Genomic DNA, 6,394 nt, shown 5'->3' on the forward strand with positions numbered 1-6,394 from the left:
AACTCAGGGAGTCTGTCTTAAGTGTCCATGATCTTTACTGACAATTATCAATGATGCCTCAATATACATTTCAGAATCTGCTTTTTGAGATCTGCAAAAAGAAACCTATGGAAATTTTGAATGGGGTTGCATTACTTTATAGATTAGGTTGAGGCAAATTGACATCTTCAGAATATTGACTCTTCCAACCTATGACAATGGAGTGTCCTTTATTTAGATCATCTGTAATTTATATCCACAATGATTTATAGTTTCCTGTGTAGAGTCTTGTATATCTTTTGGAGATGAAATCTGGCTCCCTGTGTTTTAATTAAGTTTTAACTAAACTTTCAGAGCAATCAATAGAAATACAACTGACATTTGTATTTAGCACACTTACCAAACATTCTTATTAATCCTAAGAATTTATTTGTAGAAATTATTTTTATTTTGCGTATATCATCTACAAATAATTACAGCTTTATTTCTTCCTTTCTATTCCCTTCAACATTTATTTATTTTTCTCGCCCTTCTGCACTGGTTAGGAATTCTGATAAAAGGTTGAATAGAAGCAATAGTCAACCTTTTTCTGATCTCAGAGGGAAAGTTTTCAATATTAAGTATGATGTCTGCTCTGGAATCTGGAGTTTTTTTACTAGATTAAGGAAGCGTGCTTTGATTCCCAAGGGATTTTTTTTGAAAAATCATGGAAAGATGCTGAATGTTAGGAAATTATTGGTATGTCGTCTTGATAGGATGAGTTAATCTTGATTGATGTTCATATATTAAACCAAGTTTACATTTCTGGAATGAGCGCAACTTGATTGTGATATATTATCTTTTTTATATATTGCTAGATTTGATTGCCAATAGTTCATTTGGGATTTTTGGGTCTATTTTCATCGGTGGGATTGGATTAGTCCGTAAATTTCTTTTAAGGTCTGTGTCAGGTTTTGTTATCAATGTTTTTGTGACCTCATGACACAAGTAAAATTGGCATTATTTCTTTTTTTTTTATTTTTAAAATTTTTATTTATTTTTCCCCCAAAGCCCCAGTAGATAGTTGTATGTCATAGCTGCACATCCTTCTAGTTGCTGTATGTGGGATGCGGCCTCAGCGTGGCCGGAGAAGCAGTGTGTCGGTGCGCGCCTGGGATCCCAACCCGGGCCACCAGTAACGGAGCGCGCGCACTTAACCGCTAAGCCACGGGGCCGGCCCAGCATTATTTCTTAATTAGAAGTTTGATAGAGTTTTGCCAGTGACTATGATGTTTTCTTTGAGGTATGGATTTCATTTCTTTAATAGCTAGAGAAATATTCAGACTTTTATATCTTATTGCATCCGTCTTAGTGAGTTGTAATTTTCTAGGAGTGTATCTATTTCATCTACATTTTCAAATTTATTTTTATAAAGTAATGTGTTAAGAGTTTATTAATGTTGCAGGATCGATAGTGATGTCATTTTTTTCATTCTTGGTATTAGTGCCTTCTCTATTAATTAGTCTCACTAGAGGTTTTTCAATTGTATTGATCTTTACAAAGAATCAGCTTTTGGCTCTTTTGATCCTCTGTTGTATGTTTATTTTCTATTCTCCTTTTATCCTTATTTTTTGCTGTTATTCCCCCTCCCCCAGTTTTATAAGATGGTTGCTTAGCTGATTGATTTTAGCCTTTATAATAACAATATTTGCATCCCATAAGTTTTGATATGAAGTCTTTTCATCACCATTCAGTAAAAAATATTTTCTCATTTCCATTTTGATTTCTTGATGACCTACTGGTTATTTAGAAATATGTGTTAATTTCTAAATTCATGGATTTTCTCATTACTGTTTTGTTGTTGATTTCTAGATTGATTGTATGGCATTCAGATAACATTCTGTATGATTTCAATTCTTTCAAATTTGTGGGACTTATTTTTATGACTCACAACATGGTCAGGTATTATAAATGTTCAGTGTGCACATGAAAAAATTCATATTCTGCACTTAGTAGATTAAGTGTTCTACATATGTTCATTAGATCAATTCTGCTAATTGTGTTGCTTAAATTTATATATCTTTACTGAGTTTTTGCCTAGCATTTGTGAGAGAGATAAGTTAAACTATCCCACTATGATTTTGGATTTGCCTGTTCTAGTTATGTCAACTTTTATCTTACAGAGTTTGAGGCAATGTCATTAGGTGCATACAAATTTAGAGTTGATTTATATCCATGGTGAATTGAACCATTTTTTAAAAAATTATTTTAAAGTATTCTCTGTGTTTCTGGTAATGCTTTTTGCCTCAATGTCTACTTGAACTGATCTTAGTATAGTTATACCAGCTTTCATTTGGTTGCTGTTTGCATGGTGTGTTTTTTTCTTTCAACATTTTGGAATCCTTATATTATAAATGTTCCTCTTGTGAATAGCATATAGTTGGATTTTTCTTTTTTATAAGTTCATTCTGACAATCTTTACCTGTTAATTGAAATATTTAGTCAATTTACTAAATGTAAATTGCATGTATTTGAGGTTAAGTGAACCCTATGGCTATAGTTTCATTTTTCCCAGCTTTTCTTTCTCTGTGCCATTATTTTCTTTCCAATTTTAATGGAATTCTAAAATAATTTTCCGGTTAATTTGGAAATCATACACTCTTTTACCATTTTTTATTGATTACACTATATTACCACTTGCATACTAGACTTATCCAGGTATAATGTTAACTGGTACTTTCATCATCTTCCCAGACAGTGCAAGAACTTGAGAACTCTTTAAATTTGAGAACTCTTTAAATATGTTTACCTCTCTCCCAATCTATTTACTGTTTTTGTTGGATTTTAACTATATATCAGTGTTAAATCCCACAAGAAAGTATTGTTTTATACAGCCACTGTTCATTTAGATATTTATGCATTTTACCATTATCATTGCTTTTTATCTTTTTTCCTGCATTTTCAAGTTTTCATGTGGGATCATTTTTTCTTAGACCAAAGAACACCCTTTCATATTTCTTTTAGTTGTTCTACTCTTCATTAATTCCCTGAACTTTGACTGATAATAAATGGCAGTTTTACTGAGTATAGAAATTTAGGTTGGTAGTTACTTATTTCAGCACTTCGAAAGGATTTTTCCATTGTCTTTTGCTTCTATCATTTCTATTGAAAAGTTAATATTATTTTAGTGTGTGTTTTTTCCACTAGCTGCTTTTAAAGATTTTCTGTTTGTCTTTGGTTTTTAGCAGTTTTATTATGATACACTCAGGAATGGTTTTCTTTGTATTCTTCCTGCTTGGTGTCTGCAGAGCTGCTTGAATCTATAGCTTGCTACCTTTCATCATTTGGAAAATTCTCTTCAAATCTGCTCCTGCACAATTCTCTCCTTTTGGAACTCCAGTTACACATATTTGACCTTTAACTATGTAGTCTATATTTATTACTCTGTTCTCTATAATCTTTTTGTATTTTTCTTCTGGATAATTTCTTTTCATGTATTTTCCAGTTTACTATTTCTCTGATTTTGAATTATTAATTTCATTATTGTGTTTTTCAATTCTACACTTTCTATTTGGTTCTTTTTAAATTCTGCTATGTCTTTTTAAATTTTCCTATTCCCTCTGAAATTCTGAGTTGTCTTTTATTACCTTGAATATTTTAAACATAGTTATATTAAGCTCTACATCTAATGAACTCTTAATCTGCAGCCCCGATGGGTCTGTTTCTATTGTTGGTTATTTCTGCTATGCCCATTCATATTGTCTTGTCTCATTTGCTTGTGTATTTATTTATGTTGGATAGTCATATCCAAGATAACTCTAATTTCGAGAACAGATCAACTGTTTACTCTTATTTCTTAAGTTATGCTCTTTGGGGTCCCAGCCCAGAACGTGAGAGTTTTGCTAGAGTCCCCCAAGACTGGCATTCCTGGACCCCAAGTTTAGTCTCCCAGCCATGCAAGACTGTCAGAACTGCTGCTTAGACTTTTTTTGTGTGTGAGGAGATCAGCCCTTTGCTAACATCTGCCAATCCTCCTCTTTTTTTTTTGCTGAGGAAGACTGGCCCTGGGCTAACATCTGTGCCCATCTTCCTCCACTTTATATGGGATGCCGCCACAGCATGGCTTGCCAAGCAGTGCGTCGGTGCGCGCCTGGGATCCGAACTGGTGAACCCCAGGCCACTGCAGCGGAGCGCATGCACTTAAGCGCTTGCGCCACCGGGCCGGCCCCTGCTTAGACTTTTTTGAACTTTATATGAATGGCATTTTTAATTCAAGAAATGTCAGATTGCTTTCCTAAGAACTTAAAATATTTATTTTCACCATCAAAGTGTTAAGGGGTACCCTTTCTTCCACATCTCAGAGAGTAACATGTCATTGCTCGTTTTAGGGTTTTTTTGCTGTTTTTATTATTAAAATAATTTCCCTAACTACACATTAATTTGAGCATTAAAAAATATATTTGTTGGCTATTTGGATTTCTTTTTCTGTAAATAGGTTATTCATATCCTTTATCCATTTTACAATTAGCCTGACTTATCAGTTTTTAAGAGCTCTTTATATATATGTTGACCCTTGCCATCTACATTGCATATATTTTTTGCAAATCTATTGTTTGTATATTGGCTTTGTTTATGGTGTCTTTTACCATATAACTTTTAAATTTCTAGATAGTCAAATATGTCTTGTCTTCTGTTTTACAGCTTCAGGATTTCCTTACTTAATGAAGAGCTCCCTTGCCCTTAGCCAGTCTCAAATGCTTTAGCTCTTCATGGTTCAATCTTACGCTGTCTTCTTTTTTTTCTCTACAAGCTCCCTAGTTAATATTATCCATTCCCATTGCTTTAAATCTCTTCTTTGTACTGATGATGCCCACATGTGTATCTCCGGCCCAGGCTTCTCCTCTGAGCTGCAGTAACACAAATCTCACTGCCTACCATCTGTGAGGGGCTTGCTAGGTCCTGGGGGATACACGGTATGAGGTCCCTGCCCTCAGGGCTCATTGGAGGAAGTAGATACTGTGTTAAACTGAAGGGATGACTGGGAGCGTTGTTGATCTTTTGCATATTTTGTACTGCTATAAGGCAAAGGCTGCAGTCAAAGGAATGACTTTAGTTCTGACAAGGAAACCTGAATGGCCAATAAACATGTAAGACATTCAACTTCACTAGTAATCAGAGAAAATAAAATTAAGATGAAATACTATATTTTAAAAACCATTAGATTGGCAAAACTTTAAAATCCTGACTGTATCAAGTGTTGAAGATATGAGGCAAGAACTCTCCTGGTCAGAGTTTATAATGGTACAGCCACCTTTGAGAGCAATCTGGCAAACATCTGATAACACTGAAGACGTACATACCCTTTGATTTAGCAGTTCGCTTCTGCGTAGACCTCACAGTGCCTCTCAATCTTTAATGTACATACAAATCACCATGGGATCGTGTTAAAACACAGACTCTGGTTCAACAGGCCTGGGGAAGAGCCTGAGTCTTAATTTCTAACAAGCTCCTAGGTGATGTCATTGCTGCTGGTCCAGGGATACACTTTACATAGCAAGGCCCAAGAGAAACTCTTGAGCATATCCTCAAGGGACACAGACCAAGATGTTCATTAGAGCACTGATGGTACTAATGATCATCTGGAAACTACTGAGGCATGTGGATGGCTAAATTCGTATGGTTGAATACAAGAGTTAAAGAACTGGAGTTAGACATACCAACCTAGATAAATCTCAGAAACAATGCTGAGTGGAAAAAAAGCAAGTTGCAAGAAGGATACACAGAAAATGATAACATCTAAAATTTAAAATAATAGTGTATATTGTTTAGGGATATATACCTATATAGTAAAACAATATAGACTTGTATGGGAAGGATGAACATGAAATTCACGATGGTGATTACTTGGGCAAGGGAGGAGAATGGGAACACAGAGATCCATGGCACTTCGGTTGTCCTGTAACGCTTTAGTTATTAGACTGGGTATTAGGTACACCCAGTCGAATAATACAACTGTTAGTTTCTATTTTTTGTATGGCTGAAATATCTCATTAAACAACCAAAACAAAACAACCTCATTTTTTAAGATGGGGAAACTGCGGCTCAAGAACTTACCTTCTGTGCCAAACTTCACACCCAGGCAGTAGCCCTCTACATGTATGACCATGCTGCCTTGAATTAACAGAACAGAACAAAACATGGGTTCACCAAGTCAAAGGCAAAACTATGTTCCCAAGGTTTGATCTTATGAAGACTGACTCAAACTGCATCCCCATGTGTTTGCTGAGGTACATGATACACACTGGAAAGCACAAGTTTTGACCTCTAATAACTAGATTTCAAAACAAAGTGCCTAAAAATAATTGCTTTTCTTTTGGACATGGCACAAAACACTTTTTTGTACCAGATAAAATATGTCCTTTAAAGGAAGCCCTTT

Source organism: Ceratotherium simum, chromosome 5 (assembly GCF_057802395.1).
Source record: "Ceratotherium simum simum isolate JZ-2026a chromosome 5, ASM5780239v1, whole genome shotgun sequence".
Lineage (NCBI taxonomy): Eukaryota > Metazoa > Chordata > Mammalia > Perissodactyla > Rhinocerotidae > Ceratotherium > Ceratotherium simum.